Below are 19,646 nucleotides of genomic sequence, written 5' to 3'. Positions count from 1 at the left end.
TTGAGAACCAACTGGGAAGAAAGGTTAAAGCAATCCGCTCAGATCGTGGTGGCGAATACGAATATCTTTCAAATGAGTTTGATCAACACCTTAAAGACTGTGGAATAAGTTTACAGTTAACTCCACCTGGAACACCTCAATTAAATGGTGTGTCCGAACGGAGAAATCGAACACTACTTGATATGGTTCGATCCATGATGAGTCACACGGTAGTACCTGATTCATTATGGGGTTTTGCTCTTTTGTCAGCTGCTCTTATACTTAACCGAAGTGCGTCTAAAGCTGTCGACAAGACTCCGTATGAGATATGGAAGGGAAAGGTCCCTAACTTGTCCTTTATTCGGGTTTGGGGCTGCGAGGCTTATGTCAAGTGGAGACACGAGGATAAGCTCGGCTCGCGATCGTTCAAGACATACTTTATTGGCTATCCAAAAGGAATGTTTGGTCATTACTTCTATTCGCCTACCGAACATCGAGTTTTTGTTGCGGCTAGTGCAAAGTTCTTAGAGAAAGAGTTTCTCAAGAACAAGTCAAGTAATAGAACCTTCGAGCTGTCGGAAATTCAAGAACCAACAACCGAGGAACAGATGGAGGAAGATGTTCCTTCAACCAATGATACGATTAATATTCCTCGGGAACTTAGGAGGTCGGGTAGAGTCTCTAATCCTCCAAACCGATACATTGGTATGGTCGAGGAAAATGACGTTTTGCTCCTAGAGAGTAATGAACCCGCTACCTATAAAGGTGCCATGACCTGTTCCGACTCTAGGCTATGGCTTGAAGCCATGCAATCCGAGATGGACACCATGTATGAGAATGACGTATGGGATCTTGTTGATTTACCTAATAAGGTACGACCTCTTCAGTGCCAATGGCTTTACAAAATAAAGCATTCTATAGAAGGGCAACCAGATACCTATAAGGCAGGACTAGTGGCAAAAGGTTTCACTCAAGTGCACGGATTGCATTATGATGAAATCTTTGCACCTGTAGTTATGCTGCGTTCCATTCGGATAATCTTAGCGATCGTCGCTTTTCATGACTATGAAATTTGGCAGATGGATGTGAAAACCACCTTCTTAAACGCTTATTTGGAGGAGGAATTGTATATGGTACAACCCGAAAGTTTCATAGATCCTGAAAATCCTAAGAAAGTGTGCAAGCTTAAACGTTCCATTTATGGACTTAAGCAAGCTTCTCGGAGTTGGAATCATCGTTTCGACCAGGTGATAAAAAAGTATGGTTTCACTCGATCGGTCGAGGAACCATGCTTATATGTCAAGTCGAGTGGGAGCAAGATTGTTTTCTTGATATTGTATGTCGATGACATACTCTTGATTGGGAATGACATTCCTTACTTATCTTCGGTAAAAGGATGGTTGAAGAACCATTTTCAGATGAAAGATCTGGGTGAGGCACAACGCATATTGGGAATCCGTATCTATCGAGATAGATCACGACGGATGTTATCACTGAGTCAGGAGTCTTATTTAGATAAGATTCTTGAAAGGTTCAGCATGACCAACTCCAAGAAGGGGAACCTTCCAATGACTTCTGGGATGCATTTGAGCAAGTCTCAATCACCCACGACACCGGAAGGGGTTGAACGCATGAGTCGCGTTCCTTATGCATCAGCCATAGGATCAATCATGTATGCCATGATATGCACACGTCCAGACCTGGCATATGCATTGAGTATGACGAGTCGGTACCAAAGCAATCCAGGTGAAACACACTGGATGGCTGTTAAAAACATCCTTAAGTACCTACGGAGAACTAAGGATTGGGCATTGTCTTATGGAGGAGATACTAAGCTATGTGCAATCGGTTACGCAGATTCTAGCTTCCAAACGGATCGAGATGATTCGAAATCTCAGTCTGGATTCGTCTTTACTCTTAATGGTTCTACGGTCAGCTGGAAAAGTTCCAAACAGGAAGTTATAGCAGATTCTACTACTGAATCCGAGTACTATGCCGCTTCAGAAGTAGCAAAGGAAGTTATATGGATGCGTCAATTCTTACAAGGACTAACCATCGTTCCTAGTTCGAATGACCCAATCACCATCTATTGTGACAATAGAGGTGCCATCTTCCAGGCCAAGGAGCCTAAGACTAGCAACAAGTCTAGACATGTACATCGGAAGGCTCACCTGATCCGTGATTACGTGGAGCAAGAGGAGATAGTGATTGACAAGATTGCTTCGGATAACAACATCGCGGATCCTCTCACTAAACCATTGAAATATGATAAGCATGAAGGGCACGTTATTTCCGTGGGAATTAAACGTGTTCCTGAGTTGTAGTAGTTGCTTATGGATTCGATACATTTTCTTTTTCATATGCTATTTATGACTTCATCGTATTATTTCATATTTTGTTTTTCATGTGGATTGTACGACAACATTGAACGCCACAAAGTGAACTGATTTACATTATATTTGTTTTGGTCCGTAATCGCCTACATGAGCTGATAACTCTGGTTATTATATTGTGAAGTTGATTGATGGTGGGTTCAACGAGCCATAAGTCAAACGGTTGGCTGATCGATCACAGATGAGAGTTATAACGATACCTCGTAGGACATCGTGACAACGTAATGGAGTCCTAAATGTTTAAAAATATTCGGTGCCAGGTCGTGGATTGGACGTCCATTGTGTTCCTAGAGTCGATTCTTTTGACTATCAACTGTCTCTTGAGATTAAGGCAGTTTTTGGGTGACTTTGGTTTCTTTCTCATGGTCGATCGTAACAGAGGCTAAGCGATTTTTACTTGGGTCATTTCATACTGTGCTTGTATCTGCAGGATTCGAGTTGAAGAAAATATCCATCCTTTATCAGGTTTAGTCATTTCCTAGGGCCACTCGAGGGGTTGTAACTGAAATGCATGGCCTTGCTCGAATGATGATTCGTTTATCAGTTAAGTTACTCTCTAGTCGGGAAAACCACTCTTGATATTGATCACTTGTAAAATACGACCTTTGTGAATACGGATTTTGCAAATTGTTTTACATTGAGTGGGGGAAATTAAGGATATGAGAATCGGTTATCGCACATACACTTGTGAGGACAAGTGGGAGATTGTTGGAGCTAGTGTCCTCCACAGTTAGTGTGATAACGTGTATAAATCTCTTATAGGTTCACAGGGTATACTTAGTATTTTATCAGTTGATTAACGTATACTAATAACGGTTGGCTTGCTAGAAGTTTGACGTTATTATCATACTGATGGCGGTGATCAACTGGTCCCTAAAAGTCACACCTAAAGGATGTGTTTGAGAGATGTGATTATATGAAAATATAATCACATTGATGCCTTATATGACTAAAAGGTTAGTCCATGTATTTGACTAAAAGGTTAGTCCATGTGATGATGAGTCGATTATTTAATACATTTAAATAATATCAAAGAGACAATTAATTGTTAATTCGTAAATTGAATATAAACTGTTATATTTAATTACTGTATATAATGTTAGCTTAAACGAATTAAGATGTTAATTCGTAATTAAACATAAACGGTTATATTTAATTAGCAAATTATAAATATGCGATATTTATAGTTAATGTATATATTATACGAAATTGTCATAATAAATGATGACAGACCGGTATTAATAAATCGACTACAAACTGTTGTGTGTGGACTTATTAATACGTGACGACATAAATGACAATTGATAATGATACACATTTTATACAATATGATAACAACCTAAAATAAGAAGATTTTCTCCTTATTTGTTTGGTTGTTACACGATTAAAGGGGAGAAAAAAAATAAGAAAAAGATCTTCCCCTCTTTTTCTCCTTTTGGACGGTTAAATAGGAGAAAGGGGAGGATCATTTTCTCTCTTGATATTTTACTCTATACTCTCATCAAAAACCCTAAAAATGATTAGGAATTAGGGTTCTCTTTCTAGCAAGAAAAAGGCATTTCTCGGAGCATTTTGGGTGCAACGATTAGGAGAATATCGATCTCGATATTTGTTCTTAAAACCAAATTTCTAGGACCGGAGGTTAATTCTAATCTCTATTATTTTGTTTATGCATTTCGTTTATGACTCGTAATTTCATATTTCATAATTTCGTTATAATCCGATTTTTTCTTGATGAAATATACCGATATTTCTAACACATGCTCCAAGCATGCGATTCATCTAGGACATGTGCATTATGGCATACATGATTATTCTAATGGCGGAAACATTAGTAATCGATTTCATGTAGACAACAGTTCTTAGGTTCATGTGAATAATCATAATTCTATGATAATTCAATTTTCATCAATATGAACAACCTACTTAACTGGTTGATATCTTTAAGATAAAGGATCATTATCAACATAAGATACCTATCTAAGTGTCAATCCAACATCCCATGTTATAATAGATTTGCTTAATGTCTAATTTCATCCAGAATTGAAAACCTACATGCACGTCATTTCCAATAAGTAATAAGTTATGCAATTCTTGAAGGATGATAGCTCCCATTGAACTTCATGTCTAAACATGATAGTCACTTGCTCCCACTCAAGTCCATGTATTCACATGTTTCATTTTCGACAACTCATTCGAAACATTTCATGATTTGGAATGGTCATTGCTAGTCTAAGTATTAGTTAAAACCATATATGTCATTCACATATCCCTTTCAAAATACCCATTTGGAAAGTGGTTTTAATACCTTACTTATTTTCATAATGAGGTAAATCAATGATTTGAATCTTCAGCATAGTTAACAATTAACTTAGCTTTCGTAGACATTGACATGCCTCTCTATGCAACTCTTAATCATAAATTTCTATTTACTTTGGATTGGTCTCAACAATCCCAAATAAATCCATTTACTTGCATAGATACCATTTTAGTTTCATAAGGCTCTTAAGTAAAATGTCGAATTTTAAAATCTGTAGTTATATCCCTTTGATAGATAAAATCTAATTTTCCAAAGAACATATTCTTTAGTCTTTTCATAAGTCTCAAGTTTCCTTAAGAACGCTTTCTTTTGGTGTCCTCACGTGGTTTCCTTAAGAACATCTTCTTTTGGTCTCCTCACGTAGATCCAATCTAGTTAAGGTTTGTGGCTAATTTTACTCACACTCTATCTTTAGGAAACATGCACTTTTTCTCCAAAGATAGCTTTTGAGCCACAAATAATGATGGTGAAGGAGGAAAACATATCACATATCAACTTTATAGTGATTTATTCGAGACATGTTGAAAAGATAATATAGACTAGACGATTTAAATTTGATAGGTGTATCAAATAAGGTTGGTAACGTTCCCTAGTGTGAGTTCAACAACTCAATCATAACTACATAGTTGATCTTACATAAGTAAGTTGTGACTTTAGTCACAATGGCATAAGGAGAATTGAATTCGTTGCTTATGGACATATAATGACTCAATCATTATAATTGTCTATTTGATCAATTTAAGTCGATAATCTTATGTTTCTCGATGCAAGTAGTGTATGATGACAAATTTTAGAACAAACGATACGATAAAGTAAGTGACTTGGGTTGCAAACCAAGTCAACAATATCCAAAATACAACCATTGTTTAAGGAAAAAACCAAATTTCCATGTCGAACGAGGAAATCAAAATAGTTCTAAAATTTCAAAATACAACTTGAAAATAAAGACAAAGCAAAATGAAGCCAAGATTCCACAGATCTAGCACCATGGGCGGGTAGCTCAAGGTAAGAGTGCCCAATGCATGCACAAAGTTGTTCTTCTCAAGTCACATAGTGTACGGCTAGGTTTAGGTCTATAAAGAACATAATCATTATGCCTAATTCTCAATTAGAGCACCAATTAAATCCTAAACCTACCCTATCCCTCCATTTACACGGCACACCCATATAAAATGGGTCCATTTAAGTTTGTCAAATGTCAATTTGTGTAGTGTGACATATTTGACATGTTACTAGACATGTTGTTTAATAATGCATTTTTAACTTATTAAAAATAATTATATAAACAAAATAAATCACATACAAAAATTAACTAGTAATTCACAATTACAAGTACTTAAAATGGGTCATAGAATTATAAATCACAACAACTTGTATTTGTAATAAACCATTAATTCTTATTTCATAAACAATAAATAAACCTAAGTAATAAAACAATTTAAATTACTTAGACCGAATCTTATTTAATCGAATTACAATAAGATACGTAATCTCACTCACAAAATCATTTGTTCAATTTTAAGGAATTAATTAACTTGTATCATCATACAATTAATTAATTAATCAATTAAGAGTGTTACCCTAGAGGTATGACCTTAAGGGATCAATCGACCACCACCGTCATAATGACAAATATAATGTCAAACTCTAGTCAGCCAATCATTACTGATTAATGTGGATCAGTTGACAATTAATTATTATTTTCCCTCAGCATTCTTAATATGAGATTTAAACATGTGATCGCATTATTGTCGAGGACACATACTCCAACAATCTCCTACTTGTCCGCGACAAGTGTGCGTCACCAATTCTCTTGTCCTATTACTATCTCCCACTCAATGCAAGGTGTCTTGCAGGTCGTACTTGAATTTGATCATATCATGAGTGGTTTCCTCGATTTGGAGAATAATCGTCAATGGAATTATCTACCATAGATACCTTCCGAGCGTGGCCACGCATTTCCAGTTCATTACTCCTCGAGTGGCCTTGAGATATAAGATAACCTTGACGGGGATGGACAATTCCTATTGCACTCTTCCTTTTGATTAGCCACAGCTCATCATAACCCAAAACATGCCCATTTGACCCCAATTACGAAGGTCGTAGAACATAAAGCAAAGTCACTCTGAAACTGTGCCATCTTAGGCGAACAGTCTTTAGTCAAAGAATCGACTCACAAGAATACTATAGTAGCTCTCGCCACGACCAGGCTATAAAAATTTCCAAAACGCTATAAGCGGTCATAAGCCCCACAGAGTGTCCCTCACAGTCTGCCTATGTCGACTAGTCATATCTCATGACTCTATGGCACTTGAACTTGCCATCAATCGCATCACACTCTAGTTACTTCGAGATGTCACCTCATATAAGTAACTAGGGGCGAATACTATGTTAATCCAGTTCACATTAATGGGGTTCAATATTGTCTCAATAACCCATTTGGATATAACAAAGTACAACAGGAGTTAACGATAACTCAAACGATAAATGTGATTATCACATACGAGTAGTCAATACCATATTACTTCTCTATGTATTATAATCATAAGTGCACTTATGCACTTGCCTAACGCAATAAAAGTTCAGCTTGTGAACATACCATGTGTCCAAGTGTTCAAACTTTGTGAATTGCGATTTCCTTCATTTTCATGTTATCCCTTATAGCATGAATTTTACTAAGTACATGTCTAGACTTCATACTAGACTCAGGTTCTTTAACTTGAATGAAACTCTCGCTATTATCATATAACTTGTGATGTGGGTTTCGGTGGACAACACTACTTGTAGTTTAAAGTACACCACCTAATCACAATGTACCTAGGTTCATTTCGTCGACTCTTGCATGGATGACGATAAAATACCCTTACTAGTCATTTACTCCAAAGGTCAATAAAATCAGCCTAGGATTTTCATAAATCCTAATGAATTGGGAAACTTGAGTTTGTGTATCCTTAACACACAACTTAGTATACTTCCAAACTCCAGAACAGACCATTAGTTCTCCTTGAGAATTCATGATGGTTCATTGAGGCTTACCAATGACTCTCATATGGGTTAACTTGTTATCGACTCATCATGCTCCAAGCATGCGATTCATCTAGGACATGTGCATTATGGCAAACATGATTGTTGAAAATCATATTTTACATATCAAAGATTTTAGTTTAAAGATTAAGTCATAAAAACTCAAAGATCTTATGCATGCAAAACATATAAATAAGTGTAAAGGAAAACCGGTTCCTTACATTGGATATTTCGGTTTATGGGCACAAGTAAGGTCTCCTACCTTCACTTATTCTTGAGCTATGATGAGTAATAGGATGATCCTCCAAAGACTTCAAGTGTAGAAGCCACTCCTCTTGATTGCACCCAAGATTATCCCTTATCTCTACTAAATAATATGTGCTAGATATTAGTTTAGTAGTTTACCTTAAAATTGATTACTAATACTCATATATTACACTAATAATATTAGTAATTTGATTTGAACAATTTGATTGAATCTTCTCTTATTTTAGATGAAGATTAAAGAGAGAAGAGAGAATAATGCATAAACTTTTGCATGTGATGTGTATGAATAAAATAAGAGAACTAATTCTCTCAAAAGAGAGGAGGGAACACGGTTTGGAGCCACACCAAATACCAAGGATGGCATCTTACTTTATCCTTTTTCTCTTCACAAGTTAATAGGTTGTGTAAGAGATGTAAGAGTAGGTGTGTAAGCTAAATTGTGTAGGCATGAATATAATATTCTATGACATAAAATAATTCACCCATAATCCACCATAACTCCCTCTATTTCGGTCCATGTATGTAAAATGGACTATCATTTTATTTTGTCAATTTGTCATATGTCACACAATATGTCACATGTTGTATGATACTTGTTATTAATTAATTAAAAATGCATATTTATCACATAAATATCATTTTTATAAATTAATTAAATTACTTCCAACAAATTTACTAGTGATACTTGATCACATAAATAAAATGGGTCATATAATTATAATTCACAACATCTTGTAATTATAATTAACCATTCATTCTTATCTCTATTGTTTCTCAAACAATAAACAATTTTAGTAATAAAGCATTTTTATTACTAAAATAAATCTTATTTAATCTCATTAAAATAAGAAATTATATTCTCTCTCACAATTGAATTGTTCAATTTTAAGGAATTGATCAACTTGTATCGTCATACAATTAATCAACTTTACAGATAAGGGCATCATCCTTTTGGTGTGACCTTAAGGGATCAACTGACCACCACCGTCCCACGACAGTAACGTCAAACTCTAGGAAGGCAATCGTTACCGATTAATGTTGATTAGTTGACTATAAAATGAATCATCCCTTACGTATTCTTAAAAATGAGATTTAAACATGTGGTCATCATGATCGACAATTGTGATCGCATTATTGTCGGGGACACTCCAACAATCTCCCACTTGTCCTCGACAAGTGCGCGTCACCAATTCTCTTGTCCTATTACTATCTCCCACTCAATGCAAGGTGTCTTTCGGGTCGTACTTGCAAGTGATCACATCGAGAGTGGTTTCCTCGATCTGGAGAATAACTGATTGACCGGAATTATCTACCACAAAATACCTTCCGAGCGTGGCCACGCATTTCCAGTTCATTACTCCTCGAGTGGCCCTGAGATATTGTTTTAACCCTGACAAGGAGGTGGACAATTCCTATCGCACTATTCGCTTCGACTAGCCACAGCCATCATAACCCAAAATATGCCCATTTGACCCCATTTACGAAGGTCGTAGTAACATAAATCAAAGTTAATCTGAAACCGTGCCACCTTAGGCGAACAGTCTTTAGTCAAAAGAATCGACTCATTTGAATACTATAGTAGCTCTCGCCACGACCAGGCTTTATAAATTTGCCAGAACTCTATAAGCGGTCACTGCCAACAGAGTGTTCCCAACAGTCTGCCTATGTGATCGACTAGTCATCTCACATGACTCTATGGCACTTGAACTTGCCATCAATCGCATCACACTCTAGTCACTTCGAGACGTCACCTCATACAAGTGACTATGGGCAAATACCATGTTAATCCGAGTTCACTTTAACGGGGTTCAATATTGTCACTACAACCCGTTTGGATGTAACAAAGTATATAAAAGGAGTTTCCAGATTTTAAAAACTCGAACGACAAATGTGATTATCACATATGAATAGTCAATACCTGATTACTACTTCATATTTTTATAATCCATTTTCATCTTATATGTAGTTGTTCATCTCAATGCAATTGAAATGACATATGACATGACTCATCATGTTAAGCCCATGAGAAGGCTTTGGTTAGTAGGTTTTATCAACTTCTTGTACCTTACTCAACCTTACTACATACTCGTTTTCATTGTAATGTATACATTTGCATTACAAAACTTCCTGAGTACGTGTCTAGATCCAATCTAGACATAGGCCCTTTAGCCTTAGAATAGCTCCCACTGTTTTCACAGTGTGCAGGACTCATCCTTCTTGCACATCTCATGATTGCAAGTGTACTCAATTTCGTTGTAAATATCTCTCATTGTTCTTTATTGCCTAGAACGACTCTAGCAAATCTATTTCTTAAATAACATAGCCACAATGGTATCTTAACCATCCTAATGTGTTTTGATTATGGTTTTGTCGGAAACCATGCGCAATCTCAATTGTCAATTGTCATTTGTGTAACACCCTTACATAAAATTGCATCAAAAACACTTTGCTTTACATCCTTAATGCTTCTGCAAGTACTTAAGGATAATCTATATGGCTACTAGGTAACTATTACTTAAATTCGATTTGAAACAATTCATCATACTCAAAGTATATGAAGTGTTATACATCATTTCTTATTTAATTGATCCGGCAGCGGAAGCAAATGGAATCAATCAAATATGTTCAACTTGATTGAACTAGTCATGAATCTTATCAACATAAGACTTCTTATTTGGCGCTAATATCATGTGGATCTATCTCCATAAATCTGGATATTAAAGATGTATTATATTACTCCAAAAGTCTTAAATCATTCCCAATGATCAATATGTCATCCACATATAAGACTAATTAAAATTTCCGTAACTCCCACTAAACTCCATGTATAAACACAACTTCTCGACTTATCGAGAAAAGTTTTATAACATGATCAAAACATTTATTTCAACTCATTGATGTCCTACTTAAGAGCCTCTCTTAAGTTTCACATTATCTTAGGATTGCAAGAATCTACAAAACTCAAGACATGTATTGAATACATTCCTTCTAATTGAAGAAGTGGGTTTTAGATTCACTCGCTATATATCTCATAATAAAACACAATTCCTAAAGAGATCCAAATAGACTTAAGCATTTCAACTAGTGCGAAACCCTTTGCCACCAATCAAGCTTTGATATCTAACAATTCACTTGGAATTTATTTCGGATTTTCATGGCTCTAAGCCTTGTATTGAGTTGTGACTTAAACACTCTCATGTAAGTCATATGTTCATTACTTTCCAGAAGTAACTTGAATCAAACAATTTCTTTGTAAGTTGCAATCTCTTTACTTTCTAAAAGTAACACGATTTCATCATCTTCAACAAGTGATGAGTTCAACCTCCTAGGTTTCGAAGAAACAATGTCATGTAGCCAAGAAAATACAGTTTCTTGCGACATACAATTTTTGACACAATTCTTCTGTGGCTCTTGAATATTTTCTCCCACTCTGTCTTCTAGAAATAAACTTGTATTCTAGAAAGACAGCTTCACGAGCCACAAACCCGTTGTACTCGTGATTATTGTAAGGAAAAATGAGCATTTGTTTCTTGTGAAAACTTATAAGCATGGTACCCTACCATTTCATATCTCATATGAATCGTTTAGATTTAGTAGAAAAACAACTTAGACAAAATGATAAAATCCCTAAAAGGATCAAGTAACTCAAAGTAACTTGATTGAAGTCCAAACCATATCGAATAGCATTTGATTTCTTTATCCAACCACACATTATCCCATAATGCGTGGTAAGAGAGATTAATTTGTGATACTATATCACATTTCATTTGGCTTATATCAAAGTCTTCACTTTGATAATCACATCATGACTAAATCGTGATTCTTTGAACTCTTTGAACTTCTTCAAAGATTTCTCTATTTACCTTATTAAGTGAACATATTAGCGTCAACTTAAATCGTTGGTAAAAGAAAATGATCAACCTATTCTGTATCAATGATTTACATTCTCGATCTCCTTTTCAACCAAAAGGCATGAGACATCTTGCTTTGAATACAAGATATGCATATACCATAAGATTAACAATCTAATGGTTCCAAGAGTACTCGATAACTCTTTGCGTTCATCATTCCAGAATTTAAAGTTTAATCTTTGGTTACCAATTTGAGTCTTGCATCATCTACATGATGTATCATTCTAGTTTGGTTTAGAATATATTCACCTTGATAATGGGCTAGCCATACATCAAATTGTGGTGTATAGGGTCACAAAAGTGAAACCTCTTTTGTATCTTAACAAATTTATATTCTTATTTAGAGTTTATGCACTTAATAGTCACAATTAAGTACAACTTTAAACCCAAAACTAGATTCATTACACAATGACTCTATCTCTTGACATTATTTGATGCTAGTCGTCATATTATAATCATCTTATGTATCGAATATAATCATGAAAACCTCCACTGGTTTCTAATATTGACGAAGTAGTACTAGCAAAATTTATGTTAATCAAATAAACATTTAAAGAAGAAGGTCCCATTAGATGTCCCACAACTAACTTGTTGATTCTTCAATAATTTGGGGTAGTTTACTTGCTAGTGTCCAACAATTAAGACAGTGGAAACTTTATCGGTCGGGATTGATAGGTTTAGTACCGTTATTCTCAATAACTTTACTTTTAACATTACCTTGTATCAATTCCATTCTAATTTTACCTTTTTAAAACCTTATCCTTTTCTTAACGGTTTAAGAAAATGCTCCCACTCATTTCAATGAGTCTTTGCTAAGAGAAGAAAAATTGAAATTCATGAAGACTACTCTTCATTCGTTCGTTTAGTCTTAAGACTTTCATTGAAGTGGTTGCGGTATTTTGGTCAATTTTGATTTCAAACAAATCTAGTTACCAAAATGATGTAACGTTTCAAAGTACTTAACTCAATTAAGCATATGAGAAACAATTTATTGTAAGTAGATATGTTAGTCAAGAATCAAAAACCCTTTTGATCACGAATAACTCTTATCTATACTCTTCACAAGAGATTCTTTCAATGGATAATACGAGGTTTTTAGAAGAAAAATTCAAATTTGTCTTTAGTTACGATGTTTTAATGGAGATTTGAATTAAAATCGAAATGATATCGTATAAATTGAGGTAAAGAAATAGAACAATATGATAACGGAATAATGAAAACAAAACATTCATCGTTATAATAATACTTGTAAATAATTTGACAAGTATGAGCATTTATATAGTGACCTCTACCCAACTATTATAAATGATTCTGAGATCCAAATTCATATTAACTTGGGCACGGGGTAGCCGATTCATCCCTTATCAATATAACTCGGTGGATTAACTCTTTAATCAATTCTACTTTTAGAACTCTCGGTCGATAAAATTACTCTAATATTTATCTATAGCCCGGAACACATGTGACTACGGTCACGAATACTTCCGTTGAGCTCAATCCAAATTTCGAATAAATGTGTCCATGATCCAAATTCACATTAACTTGGGCAAGGGGTAGCCGATTCATCCCTTATCAATATGAATTCGGTGGATAGACATTTATCACCCACTTCCGCTACGTAACAAGGTTTGTACCCCTGTGTGGCCGAGCGCACTCCCTCACGAAATAGGTTTTCATGGTTTCTTCTTTTTGGTAAGGCTAAGTCTCAATTGTTTATTTTAGCGAGAGGTCATGTCAATTTATTATCTATCACGTTTTAAGTGAACTAAAGCGGTGAACTACGATAATTGTAATCGACACGGTCGATAAACTCGACTTAAAATGCATGTTTAGTTATGGCGATTTAGCGATGCATGCAACATATAAATAAAATGCAAAGCATAAAAATAAAATCCTAGTATGGCCTTCTTAAAATAGTAAATCTAATAAACTATTACAAATTCGGAAACCAACTCCATTGGTCCCTTGAACTTCGGTCTTGGCACGCATCTCGAGGTAACACTTTCTTTGATGGACCGCCTTCTCGAATGGCACCGTCTTCAAGGAACTCCGGAATAATTAAATTACAAAATGAATTACATAATTTCCAATTATACATTTGTAATAAAATAAAATAAATCTATTAAATTACGAAACGGTGATACGAGATCGCAATAATTACAACCGAATCGATATTCCCATACATTTCGGGTAATACCAATTAAAACTAAGGCCATACTAAGTAAAATTACATAATTCAAAAATTATATAAAATAAAAATATGACAATCATAAATAAAATTCAGTATTATAATATGTATGACCATGCTCGATTTTATGCTAAATCACCTTTTAAGAGCCAATATCGTATATTAATCGGTTTTTACGGATTTGCGTGATTTAACTTATTAAAATCACAAAAATTACATAAATTTATATTTATGTACAAGTTAATTACCCTAACCATCTTAGGACTCAAAATTAGTCTCCACTAACATTTGACAATAATTAAACTTGATTTCTTAATATTGTTCATAAATGGACCCAAAAATACAAAATTTATGCTATAAACCTCAAATTAAATCATAAATATTTCAAATAAATTCGAAATTTGAAATTTAAACTCATGAACATTCTGGAAAAATACCATGACACTCATAATGTTTAAAACTTAGGTTAAAAATTTCGAAAATTTATCGTGAAAAACAATGTTGCGGTTTATCGATTTTAACAATTATCACCATAAAAATATGAGAAAAATTATATTTATCAACTTTTCACTTTTATATCTGAAATATATGATAAAATGCAACATGTGACGTTTTTCTTTAGTCATGAAGTATGTTTTAGCATTTTTACTAATTAAAGTCACTATTTATGTGATTTTTCATCAAAAATTCATAAATCATGCATAAAGACTTCATTATAGCCAAATATTTTACACACATCTTGTAAAATTGCATGTGACAACATACTAAATTTCCATGACAAGATTCAAAATATAACTCATATTAACCTATTTTCCCATTTAAATACGATTTTAACTTGAAAAATCCATATTTCGAGCATAACAACTCATTTTATTATGAAAATTAACAGGCCATCAGTAGATAATATATGTGAAAACATATCCAAAAACCACTTGAAAAATCGAAGTTTAGCTATTTTTAGTACAAAAATGACATTTTTATCATAAAAATCAAATTTTAATGCCATTATGATATAAAATGAACAATAAAATCCATAAATAAACCAAAATGTCCTAAAAATCACTTAGGGCCAGAAACTTTTCACATGTAAAATTTTTTCATGATTTATCTTCATAAATCCTAAATAACAAGTTTTATATGTTAATTAAATTAACTCGGAAAAACTAACCCGATCTTGCATGCAACAACCATAATGCTCTGATACCATTTGTTGAAAATCATATTTTACATATCAAATATTTTAGTTTAAAATTTTAGTCATAAAAACTCAAAGATCTTATGCATGCAAAACATATAAATAAGTGTAAAGGAAAACCAGTTCCTTACATTGGATATTTCGGTTTATGGGCACAAGTAAGGTCTCCTACCTTCACTTATTCTTGAGCTATGATGAGTAATAGGATGATCCTCCAAAGACTTCAAGTGTAGAAGCCACTCCTCTTGATTGCACCCAAGATTATCCCTTATCTCTACTAAATAATATGTGTTACATATTAGTTTAGTAGTTTACCTTAAAATTGATTACTAATACTCATATATTACACTAATAATATTAGTAATTTGATTTGAATAATTTGATTGAATCTTCTCATATTTTAGATAAAGATTAAAGAGAGAAGAGAGAATAATGCATAAACTTTTGCATGTGATGTGTAAGAATAAAATAAGAGAACTAATTCTCTCAAAAGAGAGGAGGGAACATGGTTTGGAGCCACACCAAATGCCAAGGATGGCATCTTACTTTATCCTTTTTCTCTTCACATGGTAATAGGTTGTGTAAGAGATGTAAGAGTAGGTGTGTAAGCTAAATGGTGTAGGCATGAATATAATATTCTATAACATAAAATAATTCACCCATAATCCACCATAACTCCCTCTATTTCGGTCCATGTATGTAAAATGGACTACCATTTTATTTTGTCAATTTGTCATATGTCACACAATATGTCACATGTAGTATATACATGTTATTAATTAATTAAATGCATATTTATCACATAAATATCATTTTTATAAATTAATTAAATTACTTCCAACAAATTTACTAGTGATACTTGATCACATAAATAAAATGGGTCATATATTTATAATTCACAACATCTTGTAATTATAATTAACCATTCATTATTATCTCTATTGTTTCTCAAACAATAAACAATTTTAGTAATAAAGCATTTTTATTACTAAAATAAATCTTATTTAATCTCATTAAATTAAGAAATTATATTCTCTCTCACAATTGAATTGTTCAATTTTAAGGAATTCATCAACTTGTATCGTCATACAATTAATCAACTTTACAGATAAGGGCATCATCCTTTAGGTGTGACCTTAAGGGATCAACTGACCACCACCGTCCCACGACAGTAACGTTAAACTCTAGCAAGCCAATCGTTACCGATTAATGTTGATCTGTTGACTATAAAATGAATCATCCCTTACGTATTTTTAAAAATGAGATTTAAACATGTGATCATCATGATCGAAAATTGTGATCGCATTATTGTCGGGAACACTCCAACAATGATTATTCTAATGGCGGAAATATTAGTAATCGATTTCATGTAGACAATAGTTCTTAGGTTCAGGTGAATAATCATAATTCTATGATAATTCAATTTTCATCAATATGAACAACCTACTTAACTCGTTGATATCTTTAAGATAAAGGATCATTATCAACATAAGATACCTATCTAAGTGTCAATCCAACATGTCATGTTATAATAGATTTGCTTAATGTCTAATTTCATCCAGAATTGAAAACCTACATGCACGTCATTTCCAATGAGTAATAAGTTATGCAATTCTTGAAGGATGATAGCTCCCATTGAACTTCATGTCTAAACATGATAGTCACTTGCTCCCACTCAAGTCCATGTATTCACATGTTTCATTTTCGACAACTCATTCGAAACATTTCATGATTTGGAATGGTCATTGCTAGTCTAAGTATTAGTTAAAACCATATATGTCATTCACATATCCCTTTCAAAATACCCATTTGGAAAGTGGTTTTAATACCTTACTTATTTTCATAATGAGGTATAGCAATGATTTGAATCTTCAGCATAGTTAACAATTAACTTAGCTTTCGTAGACATCGACATGCCTCTCTATGCAACTCTTAATCATAAATTTCTATTTACTTTGGATTGGTCTCAACAATCCCAAATAAATCCATTTACTTGCATAAACACCATTTTAGTTTCATAAGGCTCTTAAGTAAAATGTCGAATTTTAAAATCTGTAGTTATATCCCTTTCATAGATAAAATCTAATTTTCCAAAGAACATATTCTTTAGTCTTTTCATAAGTCTCAAGTTTCATTAAGAACGCTTTCTTTTGGTGTCCTCACGTAGTTTCCTTAAGAACATCTTCTTTTGGTCTCCTCACGTAGATCCCATCTAGTTAAGGTTTGTGGCTAATTTTACTCCCACTCTATCTTTAGGAAACATGCACTTTTTCTCCAAAGATAGCTTTTGAGCCACAAATAATGATGGTGAAGGAGGAAAACATATCACATATCAACTTTATAGTGATTTATTCGAGACATGTTGAAAAGATAATATAGACTAGACGATTTAAATTTGATAGGTGTATCAAATAAGGTTGGTAACGTTCCCTAGTGTGAGTTCAACAACTCAATCATAACTTCATAATTGATCTTACATAAGTAAGTTGTGACTTTAGTCACAATGGCATAAGGAGAATCGAATTCATAGCTTATGGACATATAATGACTCAATCATTATAATTGTCTATTTGATAAATTTAAGTCGATAATCTTATGTTTCTCGATGCAAGTAGTGTATGATGACAAATTTTAGAACAAACGATACGATAAACTAAGTGACTTGGGTTGCAAACCAAGTCATCAATATCCAAAATACAACCATTGTTTAAGGAAACAACCAAATTTCCAAGTCGAACGAGGAAATCAAAATAGTTCTAAAATTTCAAAATACAACGACTTGAAAATAAAGACAAAGCAAAATGAAGCCAAGATTCCACAGATCTAGCACCATGGGCGGGTAGCTCAAGGTAAGAGTGCCCAATGCATGCACAGAGTTGTTCTTCTCAAGTCACATAGTGTAGGGCTAGGTTTAGGTCTATAAAGGACATAATCATTATGCCTAATTCTCAATTAGAGCACCAATTAAATCCTAAACCTACCCTATCTCTCCATTTACACGGCACACCCATATAAAATGGGTCCATTTAAGTTTATCAAATGTCAATTTGTGTAGGGTGACATATTTGACATGTTACTAGACATGTTGTTTAATAATGCATTTTTAACTTATTAAAATTCATTATATAAACAAAATAAATCACCTACAAAAATTAACTAGTAATTCACAATTACAAGTACTTAAAATGGGTCATAGAATTATAAATCACAACAACTTGTATTTGTAATAAACCATTCATTCTTATTTTAATTGTTTCATAAAAAATAAATAAACCTAAGTAATAAAACAATTTAAATTACTTAGACCGAATCTTATTTAATCGAATTACAATAAGATACGTAATCTCACTCACAAAATCATTTGTTCAATTTTAAGGAATTAATTAACTTGTATCATCATACAATTAATTAATTAATCAATTAAGAGTGTTACCCTAGAGGTATGACCTTAAGGGATCAACTCACCACCACCGTCATACGACAGTAATGTCAAACTCTAGTCAGCCAATCATTACTGATTAATGTGGATCAGTTGACAATAAATTATTATTTTCCCTCAGCATTCTTAATATGAGATTTAAACATGTGATCACATTATTGTCGAGGACACATACTCCAACAATCTCCTACTTGTCCGCGACAAGTGTGCATCACCAATTCTCTTGTCCTATTACTATCTCCCACTCAATGCAAGGTGTCTTCCATGTCGTACTTGAATTTGATCATATCATGAGTGGTTTCCTTGATTTGGAGAATAACTGTCTTACCGGAATTATCTACCATAGATACCTTCCGAGCTTGGCCACGCATTTCCAGTTCATTACTACTCGAGTGGCCTTGAGATATAAGATAACCCTGACGGGGATGGACAATTCCTATTGCACTCTTCCTTTCGATTAGCCACAACTCATCATAACCCAAAACATGCCCATTTGACCCCAATTACGAAGGTCGCAGAACATAAATCAAAGTCACTCTGAAACTGTGCCATCTTAGGCGAACAGTCTTTAGTCAAGGAATCGACTCATAAGAATACTATAGTAGCTCTCGCCACGACCAGGCTATAAAAATTTCCATAACTCTATAAGCGGTCATAAGCCCGACAGAGTGTCCCTCACAGTCTGCCTATGTGATCGACTAGTCATATCTCATGACTCTATGGCACTTGAACTTGCCATCAATCGTATCACACTCTAGTTACTTCGAGATGTCACCTCATATAAGTAACTAGGGGCGAATACTATGTTAATCCATTTCACTTTAATGGGGTTCAATATTGTCTCACCACCCCATTTGGATATAACAAAGTACAACATGAGTTAACGATAACTCAAACGATAAATGTGATTATCACATACGAGTAGTCAAT

This window comes from Silene latifolia, chromosome 6, assembly GCF_048544455.1.
Source record: "Silene latifolia isolate original U9 population chromosome 6, ASM4854445v1, whole genome shotgun sequence".
Classification (NCBI taxonomy): domain Eukaryota; kingdom Viridiplantae; phylum Streptophyta; class Magnoliopsida; order Caryophyllales; family Caryophyllaceae; genus Silene; species Silene latifolia.
Note: the sequence above shows the minus strand (reverse complement) of the source record.